The 16,550-nt window shown below is 44.7% G+C and overlaps 1 protein-coding gene across 1 annotated transcript in view; it reads right to left on the reverse strand.

Moving 5' to 3' along the window:
- Positions 1-16,550, reverse strand: part of LOC104522177 (ephrin type-A receptor 5) — a 48,638-nt gene that overhangs the window by 28,917 nt on the left and 3,171 nt on the right. The window contains exons 2-3 of the mRNA XM_010164398.1: positions 15,447-15,549; positions 5,484-5,549 (exon numbers count right to left, since the gene is read on the reverse strand). The gene's annotated coding sequence lies outside the window, so the exon portion shown is untranslated. The remainder of the gene's footprint in view (positions 1-5,483; positions 5,550-15,446; positions 15,550-16,550) is intronic.

Here is a 16,550-nt window from a genome sequence, read left to right on the forward strand (position 1 = left end):
ATTAGCAGAAACAAACTGAATTAGGAGGAGGCAGTAATAGGCATCTGCATGAAACATGCCCTCAGCATGAAGTCCTATTACAGGGAACTGCTGTCTGCCTGGATGCAAGGGGCCAAGCAGCCTTTTGGCTATAGGATTTTGGCACCAGATTTGTGAAACGATTAAGATTACAAACAAAAGCCCCACCACAACAGGACGCACGCACCACTGCTGAGCTGGTCCCAGCAGAGCTGGACACCAGAGGGTCAAGGAGGGGAAAACCAACATGAGCTCCTGCGGTTACTCTGGAGAAGGGGAGCAGGCACGCAAAGCTTACCTTGGGGAGAAGGGCAGACCTGTGCTAAGGGGAGAGGAGTAAAAAACAGACTGCAAAGGTTGTGCAAGCGGAGGGGAATGGATGACAACAAGGTACAGAAGACAAGGCAGGATGCTGGCAGGCAGTCCAGGGGCACAGGCAGGGAGATTATCAGGTCACATTTGATAAACAGCCAGGCTATCCATGCAGGGCGTGATTTCAGCAGCAGCGACCAAGCTGAGACCATCACGCTCCAAATGCAAAACTCACGAGAGCGGCAATGAGATGCCCGGAGACACGGCTCAGGTACCACATTTCGGTCCCCGTTACTTTACTGGCAGCAGTGTCATTTCCTGAGATGAGGTCCTGACTAATTAACTCAAAAACTAAGCACTAGGTGTAAGCAGAGACCCTGGGAGCAAGGGTCATTTCAAAGCACATTTTGGTGTTCACAATCCCCGTGTGAAAATGGATTCTTCTCCTCTTCATCATACTGCCTCCCTCTTTAAGAATATAAACTAGAGATAAGAGTATCAGCATCAATCCCCACTTCTGGCAACCCCAATTTTTCTGCTGCAGGTTGCCAGAAGTTACATCAGATTTCTGCAGAAGTAATTTTCTAGATTGAGGCATATAACTCAATTTTCATCTTTAAAATACACAAATGTTTCGATTCATCCTTCTACCAAATGCACATATACAAGATTTCCTCTGTTAGCCTTTTAGAGCAAATGCTCTCATCTCTTCCTCAGGTTTGGAGTACTTCACCTATAAATAAGCTTTTCTAATATTATCCTTTTCACTACTTGCATCTCCTGATTCTTCAGTCATAAAGAGGGAGGAGAGAGAAATGGGGAATGTGCCATTGCTCACGCCCAATGATCCAAGCACACCTTGATGCACAACAGTCCATGTTGTACTGCCCAGGGACGCACTCAAAGGGCCAATGCAAACCAGTTGGCTCTGGTGGTCCCTCTCTCTTAAGATGGGTAATACATACAGCAGCATGTCACATTAGCATACGAAATTGGGCTCTGGGACCCCCAAAGCATCGTTAAAACAAGGCTTGACAAGACACACCAAAGTGAAATGGCAGCTAGTGGACTATGACTGTCAAGCAACAGTTGGGCACTGCTAACAAAGCTTGCAGCAAAACCTGCCTGTTGCAATCGCTTGTGCCCTTTGCACGCTCACTTTCTTAAACTACCCAGAGAAACAAGCCATGTACACGCCGACTGGGGCTAAACTGTACTTCTTCCTTGCTTGACCTTCAGATACTTTAAGTAATACAGAAGCAGTTTTTTCTCTTTTCTTCCCCAACTAAATCCCATAAAAATCTGCTATTTCAGGTTAACAGTCCTGATTCACTACATGAATATTACTGGCAGATAAAAGTATCTAAATATTGTGGCTTTGCAATATATTTTAGGGGAAGAAAAAGCTCCCGCTTGTTTGTGAAATAATCCACTTCTGCATGTGCATTTGCTCTTAATATTTATTGGAAAAGCTGTGAGTCAAAAGCCTCCTGATGGAAGACTCATTCTCTAGTTTATTGTCATTGTACAAGCCATAGATTTCCTATATCTTTTCTATATCACGTACAGCAAAAGCATAAAGATCTTGACGCTCGCTTCATCTCCCACTGAGCTGGAGACCCTCAGCCAAATTGTTAATGTAATTCAGCAGCACACCTGAGTCTCAGCTCATTTACTCCTGTTGTGGATTTGTCCCAGTTTCTGTATCTAGAAAGCAGATGTCTTCCCTGCACAGTTCTGTGTTTTTCAATAAAAGTATCAGAGGAAAAAAAGAAAAGTGAGAATTTAAATATTCTTAAGGCATCATGTCTTATTTAAAAACTACTTGCAGATTGGCAGGCAGCTCGTAAAATATTTATGGGGCAGATTATAAAAGTGAAGTTGTAAAATGATCCCTATATAGGTTTATAAAATATAAAATGGACAGGTAGAAAGATGAAGAATCCAGTTGGGAAACCAATGCCCACTGCCTCACATGGCAGCAGCCAATTCACAGAGAAATATCCTTCCAGAAATGAGGTAGGAAGATGCTTTCTCTCCCCGGACCAATGGAGACACTTTGCATCTGACCCTGTGCTTTGGCGGACCCTTGCTGGTGGTCTGTGGCCTCTCGGCCATTCAAAGCATGCCTCAAAATCACAGAAAAACCAAGAGAAGGAGTTTCCATCTCCCTAGCTGGGGCCACTGCTCTGGTCACAGCCCAGGCAGGACACAGTCAGGGGACTGTGGAGCTGGACCTCGGACATCCAAGCCCTAGGCAGTGATGTGTTAGAGTCTTTATATATACTTTTTTTATAGGCATAGACCAAAGCATTTCAGCACACAACCAAGATGTTACTGGAAATACACATGCACATGGGGACAGCATTTAGACATCCCCAGTGAGGAAAGGGACCTCAACTTGCTAGGTGCAGTCAGCACTACCAAATTACTTCTGCCCTGAAGCAGCATGCAATCTCCTGTCCCAGTCCTGCAAAGATTTATACATGTATTTAATCTTTTAAATATGAGATAAATTAATTCTGTGTGCTTCTCTGAAACAGAGACAAAATGCCACTTGCTTTTCAGGGGTGAGACCTTCACTCAGAAGCACACCTTTTACAATAAATGCAAGGAAAGCATCAAACCCATCTCAAGCTGTCATTTTACAGGAGGTTGTTTGTATGGGGTTAGTGTTAATTTCAGGCCATTTATTCCAAGATGTTAAAGCAATAAGGCTGCATACGTGTTGCAAGGCAGGACCGTGTTCCACTCAGAGGAACAAACAAACATGGATTCCGCCATCTGGCAAAGATCCTGTTGCCTCAGTACATGTGTGGAGACAATAACTTGTTCAGCAAATAGTTTTATCCTGGATAAACAACACTGATACTGAGAGTCAGAGGCAAAAGTCTACCTCTGGTGACGTTGGTCCATGTTCAGCATTCACCTTTGCTGCTTACAATGCTAGAATATATTCAGTATCACAAAACCAGGGAATACTCAAGGGACTGGTATAAGATGAACAGCTTTTACACTGGAAGTTGTTTCCCATTTTTCTTTTATTCACTTTCCTTCTTTTTTGATGCGTATAACAAGTCACTTCCACTGCATTGGACCAAACTTTCACCCTGGAGTAACTTGGAACAACCTATGCAGCTTGGGAATCTGACTCATTCAACTCCTCTATCTATATTCAAGGTCCTATTGGAAAACAGGATCAAAAGAGCAGTAAAAGGTCTTGAGATGACAAGCTAAGATCTTCGTCTCAGTTCAAAGATACACTAGATGACTGGCCTGAGAGGAATCAGGGCAGGTTCCTTTCCTAAGGGCTGCAGGCTCACCATCTTAGCTGGTTTCCCAGCCTCTCTACACAGTGCAACCCTGCCTTTGACCTCTGATTAACCTGGATGCCTTACAAAGGAAGTTTCACAATTCCAGTGGTGGTATTTTTAGCCTTTATTCTTTCCCTGCCTTTGCAGTGAATGACTCCCTGCTTTTCTAAATCACTGCTAGAACAATTAAAAATAAACAAGGTACCATTTCCCCCTCTCGCAGGAAGCTCCCTCTGAAGTGATCTCCGTAAATCGCTAAAGAGGTTGTCGTGCCTTCCCATAGCACAGCTGACAGCGTCTGTGCCTTGACGGCATTTCCCCCTTCCAGCTTGCTGCCACATTAGTCTCACCACAGCTTAGGAGGAAACTCGCAGGGGGTGTTTTCCAGGTCAGCCAAATTTTCCCTATGCATTTCTCTTCTTCGCAACCACACAGTCCACTCCTGGTCTCCTCCAGGAACTATATTCCATTGCTGCCATTCTCTGATTGGGGCCTTGCTTAAGACATTTGAAGCATGACTCCCAGCAAGGGATTGCTCATGCACCGGTGGAACAGGCATGATAGACAAAAGAAGTACCAGGAGGTTTTCTTTTAACTCAATCATTGCCAAACCAGTGGCTTGCAAGAAAGACCACACGCACCAAAAGAACACTTCACAGCCAAACACTTTGAGCTGAGCAGCCTTGCCTGCTAACGCTGCTCTTAAGCACTCAAAAGTCAGCGCAGCCAATTTAAAAATGCTCCAACAGGGAACAAAAAAGCCATCTGCTTTTGGGATCTGCATTTGCAAACTCCTCCCTGGTTCAGGCCACTGTCAGAGCCAAAATACAGCACTATGACCCAAAAATGGTCTCCCTTGGTGACTACTGTGTCCCACAGCCAGGGACTGCAGCATGACCAAGGTGCCACCATGCAAAACCTCAGCACACCCACAACCAAAAACACAGTAGAAGTGTTTCACACCTCTTGCCCAGCTATGCTGCAAAACCTTCCTAGTTTAACAACGCACGTGGGTGTTCCTATGGCCTCAAGCAGCTATCTTATGGGCATGGTGATTTCATGAGTCTCCTAGGAGGTTTAGGAAGATCTCTGCCTGCACAGATTACAGCCGATTCAGAGACCTGAAACACATTCCCTTTAGGGAGCAACTCAACTCACGTCCAGTCAAACCAACAGAAACTAAAACCACCCTTCCTTTGATTAGCTAGAAAAGAGGGAAGAGTACAAGAGAGCAGAAACTGGTGAGGCAGCCCAGATGGTGGCAGAACACGGCAGCATGCAGCATGGACACGCAGCTCTAAACGCCTGCAGAGATATGTCCAACACTGCTGGAGCGTATCATTGACAGACAGCATCATGTCATTGCCCTGTATGTCATACACTGACATGTATGTCAATGACATACAGTTCGTTTCACTGACATGCACATTACATGCCACTAAACACCTTTCCACTCCCACCTGCCCACCCACCTCCTTTCTGGGAGGAAGTTATCTCCCCCAGCCCCTTTTGGTGACAAGAAGCAGAATCTGATGAAGTGTCCAGCATACGTGATGTTTTCTTATGACACATGACATTGTTGGAGTGGTGTCTGGATCGATCACAGCACAACATATCAAGTTGTTTTTTTTTTTTCCCTGGGACCCCTGCTTTTGCTGGAGACACACTCTGCTTCGGGCCACGCTATTTCCAGTTGTTGAGATAGACAAGCTGGGTGCAGAGATCAGATGAGAAAGCAATTTCCAGGCCAATACAAGAAAGGGAGGGAGAGGCAGACTGTGCACAGAAAACATGGAGGGAGGACACGACATAGGAGCCAGCACGGGTGGGAACACTGACCATGTTAGGCTCGGATAGGCAACAGCACGCAGAGAAGAAGCCCACCCACAGCCATGATCGCAGCAACTGAAAAGCAAACAAAAAGGCCCAGGATAAGGAATAATCCCACTGCCCTGGCAAGGTGCAAATACATTTGCAACATTTTAATATACATTTCTTCTTTCTTACTGCAATTATTATTTGGACCTTAACACTTTGGGCTGCAAGAATTTCAAAGCATGTGCTACCGGTGGGGAAAAACAGTTTGGAGAGAGCACATTGGTCCTGGTCCTGCAAAGCAATTAACCATGTACGTCCTGTATTTGAGTGCACCATTAGGATTAAAGGCATCACCCATGTGCTTAAACTTAAGCACCTGCCTCGGAGCAGGCAAAGTGACTTTTTCCACAAGTGTGTGTGTGGTAGAGTTACAATTTCCTTTAAAAAGGCAAAAGCACTAGATGAACGTGAGCTCTGCTTTTGTAGAGCCTTATATATGTACTCAACTCACACAGCCCTTTCTGGATCTCCTTGTATCAGTGAAGCTTTGCACGTGCATTACGTATCTGCAGAAGCAGGACCTTATGAGTCGTGTGAGAATATTCAGCCTAAATAAACTCAAAATATGGTGAGTTGAAAGGCACAGTGTTTGTCCACAGTTCACTCTTGAAGGCGGCTGAGCCATTACTCTAGTCTAATCAGAGTATGGGTTTGCCTGGCATCAGTCTGGAACTCGAGGCTGCCTGCACTCCAGTAATTGCCCTTTATCCTTGTCAGACAACTTGCATGGACAATTCTTCTGTTACTAAATCACAGAATCATAGAACCATAGAATGGTTTGGGTTGGAAAGGGACCTTAAAGATCACCCAGTTCCAAACCCCCTGCCATGAGCAGGGACCCCTTCCACTAGACCAGGTTGCTCAAAGCCTCATCCAACCTGGCCTTGAACACTTCCAGGGAGGGGGTATCCACAACTTCTCTGGGCAACCTGTTCCAGTGTCTGACCACCCTCACAGTGAAGAACTTCTTCCTAATATCTAATCTAAACCTACCCTCTTTCAGCTTAAACCCATTTCCCCTTGTTCTGTCACTAACTGCCCTTATGAAAAGTCCCTCCCCAGCTTTCTTGTAGGCCCCCTTCAGGTACTGGAAGGCAGCTTTAAGGTACTTCATCCTGAAAAGAAACAGTGCAGAAGAAACAACAGGAAGAACTTCAGTACGATATACAAGCAGGAGCCCAACGGTGCAGACATACTCCAGTTAAAGTCAGCTGAAGATCTCACTCATCATTCCTCCTCAAATCATCATACTGTGTCATTTTTGGAAAAAAAAATGTGCCCATCAGATTTGTATAAAGTATAACTTACAATGCCTAAACACATTAAAATAGCCTATTTAGACAAAATTAACATTCTGCAACTGCACCGCCTTAAATTATGATGCAAAATAACTTCAGGCATGCAATGATTTACAGAATTATATAGCAGATTATGTGCTTACTTAAATTAGAACTGGTGAAGAATGTCTCTCTAAGCTCCTTTTGCATCAGCAAAACAACTTGCTAACATTTTCTAAACAATGATGCAGATTTTTTTTTTTTTACTATAATTGATAATATTTTGTATTTTCACAATGCCCCAGCTTGTGCAGTCATATTAATATGGGAGCAGCTCAGCCTTCACTAAATATCTCCATTGATCCAAGTTAACATGGGAGGTCCAAAACCCAAAAGCACACAAAGGGAATGCAAGCATTATATATTTAGAGTCAATTTTGACATTTTCTGGATTTAACCTTGCAGGATTTTGAGCACAGGGAGCTGGTATGTCTCCAGATGACTGTGGCTGTGACAACCTAGCTTACATTTCAGCTAGGAGGCCCTTTCTCCCCCAGGCATTTTCTAACAGTTGCTGCCACTAGACTCTCCCACTACTCAGCATGCAAAGTCAAGGTTTCTGAAACAACAGTTCAATTAACCTGAAAAGCAACCACTTCCTTAAAATGAAAAGAGCTCACTGTTTTCTTAAACAAAGAAAACTCTTTGAGCACCTCAACAGCAACTGGGCTGCTCTGAGACAAAATCAGTTCCCTGCACTGAATACAGAGCACTTCAGATCTCACTTACTCCCTTTATGGGGAGGAAAAAAATGCTCAAGCGCAACGGAAATATGCCTCAATGCAGCCTTACTCCTGCACACCCATCACATAACGCTGTGCACTTAGGGTCAAAATACTCTGAGATGTAACATTAGAGGAAATCTAAAGCTCTTAGAAACAAACTAAACTGGATCAGTGGACAACAAAATACACTTTCCAGTCTCAGGAGCACTCAGATAGATAGGTGAATGGACACAGCCTGAACAGTTAGGACACAGGAAGATTTATTACTGCTCGTGTTAAAAGGATGACTTGATTTCACAGATAAACTTCAGAGTACAAAAATCCCGAGGCAAAAAAAATGAATGTTAAACTCCAGCAAACCCGTTGTGCCCTCATGGCCACCGCATTTGGGTGCTGATGGCTTCTAGGAGGAGCAGAGTTTCCCCGTCTCCTCATTCCACACAGGGCTTTCCAGGTCTAGAAACTGAGGAGCTGAAAGCAAATGCTTTCCTGACAAGATCAAATGCTGTGTCAGGATAAGAAATCACCACTCAATGAAATATGCTTGGACCTCTCCAGGGTTTTAAGATCTTTAGTCAGGAAGCTGACCTGTATCGGGGAGCAGTCAGTGTTGAACCTAGCACTGTATACATCAAAGCTATCTGCAAAGTCTCCTCCAGCCTCACTGAATTAACCAGCAGACTACAAGGAGAGTTTGTGGGGGCTGTCCCTGCCTCCAGCAGGCACTCAGGAGCCCCTCCAACCTGCTGCAGCTTAACAGATGACACGTCCACATAATGGTGAAGGTTATTAAGAAAATGCCTGCAGCGTTAAATCCCCTTTGCTGGGAAAGAACGAGTCATTGAGGTGGCAGCGTCTCCAAAAGCCAAGCTGGCTTGAAACCAGGTGTGACTTCTGCTTGAAGCCCTTGTGTCAGGGAAAGGGCTGTAGATGGGCAGAGACAACATAGAGGAGCCTGGAGCTGCAGCAGCACTTCCTGGACCTCCGTGGCCTGCTGGCACTGCCCCGCTTCTTGGCTAGACCAATTCTACTGCTTTCGGTTATCTCAGGCACACAAAGCTGACACTCCTCCAGTTCTAGCAAAGGTGACCCCTGCAATGCCTATGTGGTTTGCAAACCCAACTGTCCAGAGAGTAAACTTTAATAAACCTGTGCTAGGAGGACTTATCAACACCCTTGGCGTTGTTTCAAACCCTGGGCTACAAGCTTTGTTAATGAAATGTATATGTATGATGGGCCCCAACAACTGTGCCTGCAATCAATGTAATTAATTTACCACAAGTCTGCAGATAACCCAGAGAGCATTTGGAATTAAACTACATTTCTAGTGGCTAGATGGATCTCAGAGAGGCTCTGCTGTATATAGCTGTGGCTTTTAAGAGTTATAAGTTGAAGACTTGGGGTCATGATAAATGAAAGCCTCGTTTGTTGCTTTTAATAAGCTGCTCTAATGGGATGTTCTTCAGAGGCTTGCAATTAGAGTCTGAAATACTTGAGGGTGCCTGGGAAGATTTTTCTAATCTTTCATGCAGCCTTGAGTGATGGCAATGATTGCTTCCTGCATGTCCGGGTCAGAAGGCCAGCGCTACACCTAGCACCTTGTGAGTCAACATGCTTGCTTCAAACATCAGAGCAGCAGCATTACACACCGTGAGCTGCTAGAAATATATTCCTACTTTGCCCAGAACTAAATGAATGTTTAAGGAGTCACCTCCTCTTCCAGCTGAGCTATACCTAGTTCACACGTTACAGTCAGTGCATCTCTGCACTGGTTGAGAACAACTGAGAATGCAGAAGCCTAAGCAGACAATATCTATGCAATCACTATGGGGAAGGAGAGCAACCCCTCCAGGGAAAGGAATTGCACTTGGAAAGACCTCTGGCATTATTCTTTGCTATGTCTAAGCCATAAGAAAGTACAGATAACCTTTTTCATAGGTAAGAGACCAAGTGCTGCAACATGGCATGCCCCCAGGAGAGGTCACGCTTCCTATTTCTAGCATCCAAAGCAAGGTGAAACAGCCACATATTCAGAAGTGCAGAGGGACGACAGTGATTTTCTTCTTCATCCTCTACTCACTCCGCAGCCAAGAGAAGACACTGTAAAACCCCACTTCAAAACACTATGTACACATGGGGCCTTCACCAGTGCTTAGTAGGAGCCTGGAGCTGCTACCACTGAAGTCAGGCTCCATTTTCAGCTTGAAGGGCAGCCCAGTTCCCTTCTCAAAGTGGAAACAGGACTTGCACACCAACATCAATCACATCATCTGAATGAAGGCGAGGGGCTTTCATCACTGACTGCCATACTGCCCCACATTTCCTCTGCTCAGACAGAGCATGTGCCAGCTGCTTATCTGCTCGTGACGGTCCTCCTGCCCCATTCCCTTGGCTGCTGCCAGAACTCCTCAGAAACTATGTTTTCAAGGGCAATGCCTCATGGGTTTGGAGCTTAATTACAGATTTGGTCAACTGTCATCTCCTGTCTGAACCAAAGTCATCTGAAAGCAGATTAGTCTAGGTTCCCAAGCCCTCCTTGAAACTGCCGCAGCTCAGACTGGCTTGTGGAGCCCTGTGTGTTTACACAGAAGTACTAAGCCAAAAAAGTGTTTAGAATAAAAAAGAAAAAAGGTGTTGGAGCCACCAAATTTGCCAAGCTGGTCTAGGCGGGATGCTAGAGATAGGGACTACAGGCAGCAGATTTCCACACTGGCCCTGGGAAGGCATCATCCTGTGCAGAAGGGTGCACTGGAGCACTTTTTTTTCAGAGAGGGATCCCGTATACCAGTTCCACTAACACTCCTCTCTGGGAAAACACACCACCAAAGAGCAGAGGTCGTTAACACAACAGAGGTGGTAAAAACCTTGACCTGAACAGAAGGACCAGACCCTGCCTGCTCTTGGTGGATGGGAATTTTGACTTGGCAGAGCAACAGCTTCTCCAACAAAATCCTTCCTCTTGTCAGGTGAATCACGGGGAATATTTGGCAGTAGGCAGCATCATAAAGTGGCTATAAATCATGGGCGACAATATCCTGTAGGAAGAAGGAAGAGCAGGCAAGAATGTAGAGATAAAAATCCTTTAAAAAGTCACAACTAACAAAAATTGTGACTCATGCTGGAAAAATTCTCTCTATGAAAAACATTATCTATAAACTATCTCCCGTTTCCTAAGGAAATATAGAAAAAGCAAACTATTTTAAGCGCTGACACATCTTGGAAAACTGGATGGTGGTGAGGTTGTGGAAAAATCCATCCATTTTGACCTTCCACATCACAGAAGGTTGTAAATGTTGGATTAGGATCTAGTATATACACCACAATTTTTTCACCCCTACTGCTCCCTGAAAGTCACTTTTTAACAAGATGCACATATTTGTGTCCAGAAAGCAGCCCTCTGCCACTGCAGGGGCTGATATTTAAAAGTCTAAATCAGCTAAGGTCAAGGATGGATACTCTGGTGCAGAAGCCTCTAATTGCCAATACTCAGGTGGCAAGATTTGTCTTTGCTTTGTCTTTCAAAGGCTAGTTCCTTGCCAGAAAGACTTTCTATATATGCATGACACAGGGCGAGGGGCAGTTTTTTGTTGCTTCAAATCTATTTTTTTCTTAAGTTCTATAAAAAGCTCCCTCCAGTTCTTTGGAAGATCACTTGAGATGGAAAGGTCATCCATAATGGGTAACTGGCTATAAATGCAGATGCACAGTACACTTAGTTATTTTGAGCAGCTTTGCAACCATGTACGGCATTGACCTAATAACATCCCCATTTTACTCTGCCCATGCCTTTCTTTAGTGCCACAAAGCTCAAATGCCTGGGGGCCTGGATGGACCAGCAGTTTCTTAACACACACCCTAAGACCCTGTGAGTTTGTTTGCAAACAGGGCTTGGTTTGAAGGACAAAAGAAGGGGAACTGCTCTGAAGCAGTGGGTGTCCTTCCCAGGCTGATGCAAACCTGGCTTCCTATCTCCGTTTGCAGAAAGAAAGGGGCTGATGCCACAACGACACTGCAACACTTTATTGCTCCTTTCAAGACAGAGCTCAAAGATCTTTGTGACTGGCATTGTCTGACACAGATAGTAAAAAAAAAGTCTGTAATGATTTTAGATTAATATATACTTCAATCAGGAACAACAATGGCAAGTAGCATCCAATTCAAGCATTGCTAGGAAAGCAAAATTTATAGCCTTGCTCTATCTGTAAAATACATTGCACTTTCGAGAACACATAATCTAACAAAACAACGATAATAACAACTCCGTGTTCTTTAATTCAATGCTTGTAGCTGGTTTAATAATAGATTTTCAATCCACTTCTCTTTTTTTGCTGAGACAACTACAGCCTGATTTAGTGAATCTCTTTGATTTGTAATCCTGATCATTCTATTATTAATGGAAAGAATGGGATAACTTAAAAAAGCGATCAGCTATTTTGCCTGGCATTTATGACCTTGGTCAGAGGACACATTATTTACAGGAAGAATTTTCTGGAGCATCTGCAAGTAAATCAGCTCTGAAATGCAGCTTTATTGTTTAGGGCAAAGCGCATTTAGTTTCAAATTCCCAGGAACTTCCAGCTGCAGACACAAAGCGCGTTTCCACAGATGGATGCTGGCATGTGGAAATGCCACCGTGACTACTGTTCAGCTGACCTTTGGTTTAGGGCCAGCTGCCAATGGGAAATGTTAAACTGGTACTTACATTCGTTCAAAAGAAGCGAGAAAACTGCAGAGATACTTGAAAGGAAAAAAAAGGGGAAGAGGTGTGGAAATGTCTGCCTCTGGGGACCTAGTGGAAAATAAAAAGCCTGCAAAGCCCAGCAAACTCCTGAGCCCTATGGCTGGGAAACTACCTTCTGAGCTGCTGAGAGCAGAAGGACATTCCCTTCTCACTGTAGGACTGCTCTCAAGCCCCTGCTCACTTCAGCCCAGTACTTGGGAGGATAGGTGCAAAGAGATGCCATACAGCGTCCTAGGGAAGAATATCCTAATTCAGGGGTGCCCAGGGCTGCCCTGGGAGCAGTACAGAGCCAGCATCGAGGAGCCTGTTTGCAGGAACTGGCCAGGCTGAGTCCTCAGTGCTGCAGAACAAGAGGGTTTTTCTCCTTAGTGTTGCTGCTGGGCAGTACCTGGTGTCCTACACTAGCAGAAAAGACACAGTCTGGGCTTTAGCACAGCTTGCTCAGTGTGGAAAGCAGTGCTAATTCCAACTGGAGCAATTCCTGGCATTCAAAATTTATATTTTTCAAAAAGCAAGTATTGGAAAGAATTAGGAAAGGGAAGTTAACCCCCTGGAACCAGGCACTGGAACAACAAAACCACTCCAAAGATACAGGAAAGCATCTTCCAGAAACAGGTTAACAACTTCAGAAAGGGATTATCCCATGACTTGGAATGCATTTATCGTTCCCGCAGTGTCACAGCAGGACAGTCACTCCACAAATTGTCTTGAAATCATATCCAAGGCAAAGCAGCGAGTGACACATTTCAGCAGCATCTTTGCTTCTTCCAAACAGGAGCAATTTTTTTGTTTTGCTTTGTTTAATTTCAAATTGGCTGTCAGTTTTCTAGGCTTCTGGGGTTTATTTTTCTGTTCTCACGAGTCACTCAACACACTAGATGGGCTTTAAAATTCACAGGAACTCAAAGCGGTGGAGAAGCTCTGTGGTTTTGAAGCCAGCTCTCTAATGATGGATCAAACCTCGGTGCTAGAGGGACTCCAGCTGAGGGACTGGATTCTTCCCAGTTTAGGGGAAGGGTTGAAAAGATAAAAATGGACCAAGAGCTCAGCTCCCTGTGCCTGCCCCTTCCCATAAGTCCAGTGTGGCACCATGGAAAAGGTCCTGGGAACCTGCAGCTGCCCTGGGGTCCATGGAGAGAGGTGTGAATACAAGGTAAGAGGATTAAGGCAACAGCAGATGCAGCGATAAAACTCTAGCGAAAGGAGACAAGGGCTTTTATAAAACATGCCAAGAGATACAGAGCTAAGAGGAAGCGCATCCTGGAAAGCCCATTAGGGCAAAGGACAGAAAAACATAACTAACAAGAATTGCTGACAAACGGCTTGGGTTTTGCAAACGCTTGCTCAGACCAGAGAGGGTAGCAACAAATGGAGATCTGCAAGGGTATGTCCTCACCAAAGGGGTCCTGAGCACTTGCCAGCGACTGTGGGAAGAGTGAGAGCTGCTGGCTGCCGCACAGTTGAGATTCTTTATGGCCACAGTGGTATATACATCCCTCTACCTGTGATTCACCCCTCCAGACTTCTCCTTGTATAGGTGCCAGGCTACATCTGTAGCTTCCCTACAGCCACGTGTGCATCCTCCTGTTTGCATCAATACAAGCACATATCCAGGCTGGGGAAGGCCAAGGTCCACATCCCCCTCTCTGTTCAAGACGGGATTTGACTCAAAACTTGACTGCAACTCCTGCCTACAGTGTTCAGAGCCAAGTCATTTTAGCTACAGCTTTCCTGTAGCCTCTGGTGTGAATGGCCTGTAGCCATTCACCCCCCACTGCCCCACCCCCTCATGCCAATGCACGCTTCTCATGCAGACAGGAACATTTATTTTCCCATTTTTAAGCCCAACAAGTCACTCAAAGCAGATGACAGGAGCTTGAACAGCTAAGCTGGAAGAGACTGTCAGTCTCTGACCTTGAGTGGAGACGAGTCTGGCAGCACACTTACCTTTTAAGACAGGAATTAACTGTGTCCTTCCATGGATGCCTTATGCCTGGGGACAGAGCTGCTCAGCCTGGCTGGATTTCACCGTGCTGCGTTTGCAGGCTGATACAAAGTAAGACCCTCAGCCAATACATTCAGTATCAGCCCAATTCCTCTGAGAGTATCTTGTAACTACTCTTAACACTTACAATATCCTGTAATTTACAGTCACCTTGCTAGACTCAAGCTTAAGACAGACCTGTATGATGAGAGCAAGTGGACTGATGGATACCTCAGAAGCATAGATGTTTACTTTGCACTGAAAACAAATTCAGCCTTATCAATAGATGCACCTCACATTGCTTTGCATGAAGGATGTTGCATCATTTGACTACTGCCATTAGAAAAATGCACTAATACACATGTATATGAAAGAAGTGCCTTGTGTGCTGGCTGCTACATAAATTTAGTGCCACAGTACAAACTGATCCTGATACAAGCCAGATTTTCCCCCAACACCACAATCTCTTGTTCACCAACAAGTTCCATCAGCTTCCATTGGAACTGTCAAAGATGGTATAGCTCAGGCTTTCATCACTTGCCTATGTTTAAGCACATGAGAAGTCAATGGGATTGTTTGATGGTTTGAAACCCAGTGTCTCCCTCTGGGGAGGGAGCTCTCCATAGAATTCACTAGCACATGGGGAATAAATTAGCGTTCTACACATGAAAAATGAAATCCAGACCTGATCAAAACTTGGGGCGTTTGGCCATTTGGCTGGGTTACTTGTCTTTTTCTTTGAAAGTGCGTTCCTGAAGTCAAGTTTTGTCTGTGAGCAAAGCCCATTGTGAGTTCTGAGTGCAAACATACGGGCTTCAGGATATTTTACCTGTAATAACAAGTTCTGCTTATTTTTAAAGGAATGTGAAAACACTCCTGTGAGAATCAAGTTGAATAATCAGGGACATTCTATAGAGAGATGAAAATCACTGGGAAGTGAACTACATCTGTGAGCAAGCCTTTGCCATTCCTGCCTGTCCAAACAGATCAATCAGCCCACCTTCGTGTTGTTTTACACTGCTACCGCTCGACAGCTTCGTTCACATGCTGCTTTCACCTAAATCACGCTAATCAGCTGGTCAGATAAAAGTTATTACAGAAGTTGGAGAAGTATAAATACACAGCTTCTTCTCTTACCTTCCGCTGAGAAGGAAACCAATAACAACAGCCAGCAGAATGACTCCCACTGTTACAGACACAACAATTATAGGAATCTGGCTCTGGTCGCTGGATGCAGCTACTGCTGAGATGAGAAACAGAAAATGGAGATTAAGGTTAAAATGATAGTCAGCACTCACATGAGTCTTTCTAGTGAGGCTGCCAGCAAGGTTTCAAGTCTTACCAGTTCATTTCTTCTTTCACGGTTTGTGTTTTCCCCCTTTGCTGTCTGTTTCTAGTTTGGAAAGGAAATGAGTGGAAAGAAACCAAAAACACATGCAAAACCAAGCCAAAAACCCAACAAAATCACATCTCACCACTGAATTCAGAAACCAAAGTATTGCAGAATGCAGCCTTTGAGTTTGCAAACTCAAGTTTGTCTTCCTGGGTTAGCTGCGTTAGAAAACACAGAGATAAAAGCTGAAAACCCAACAGGTTCCCATTTGCAGAGAGAATATTTATGGAATGTTATTGTTAAGAGACATAAGCAAGATCTCGAAGATAAACAGCAATACCTATGCTTCAAGAAGCTATAAACAATTAAAAACTATTTTCTTGTGGCATCTATATCACATGGTCAGAAGGTGCTCTCTGTAAAACAGGAATTTGCTAATACATACACTGGTTGGTCTTTTTATTGGCCAAGGGAAGCAGAACTCTCCCAACCTGTGCCTTGCAAAGTCCTGTGTTAAAAATGTCAGCAGAAAGGTCAGGAAAGCTGTTTGAGAACTGGGTTTTGCCACCGTAAAGTAAGAGCAGGTGAGCAAGCTCCTGCAGCCTGCAAAGTGGAAATGCTAACATCACTAACATCTCGTCTATCTGCTTTGCACTGCAGGGGAAGGAGCCCATATCTCCCCAGGGGTTTGCATGTGGGGTTCCCCAAGCAGAAACCAAAGCCTCTTCACCCTGACAGCTTTTTTAGCTGCATATATTCAACCTTCCCGAGGTACAATTCTGGTTTTCTCCCAGCAAAACCAGCTCCCCAGCGTAGGTGCTGTTGCTGTGCAGGGAAAAACGTCCTTATAGCTCCTACCTTTGTGCCAGCCCTGGATGAAGCTTCATCTACCCCAGGGAGCAGCAGGA

This window comes from Antrostomus carolinensis, unplaced genomic scaffold, assembly GCF_000700745.2.
Source record: "Antrostomus carolinensis isolate BGI_N321 unplaced genomic scaffold, ASM70074v2 scaffold5363, whole genome shotgun sequence".
NCBI classification, from domain to species: Eukaryota; Metazoa; Chordata; class Aves; order Caprimulgiformes; family Caprimulgidae; genus Antrostomus; species Antrostomus carolinensis.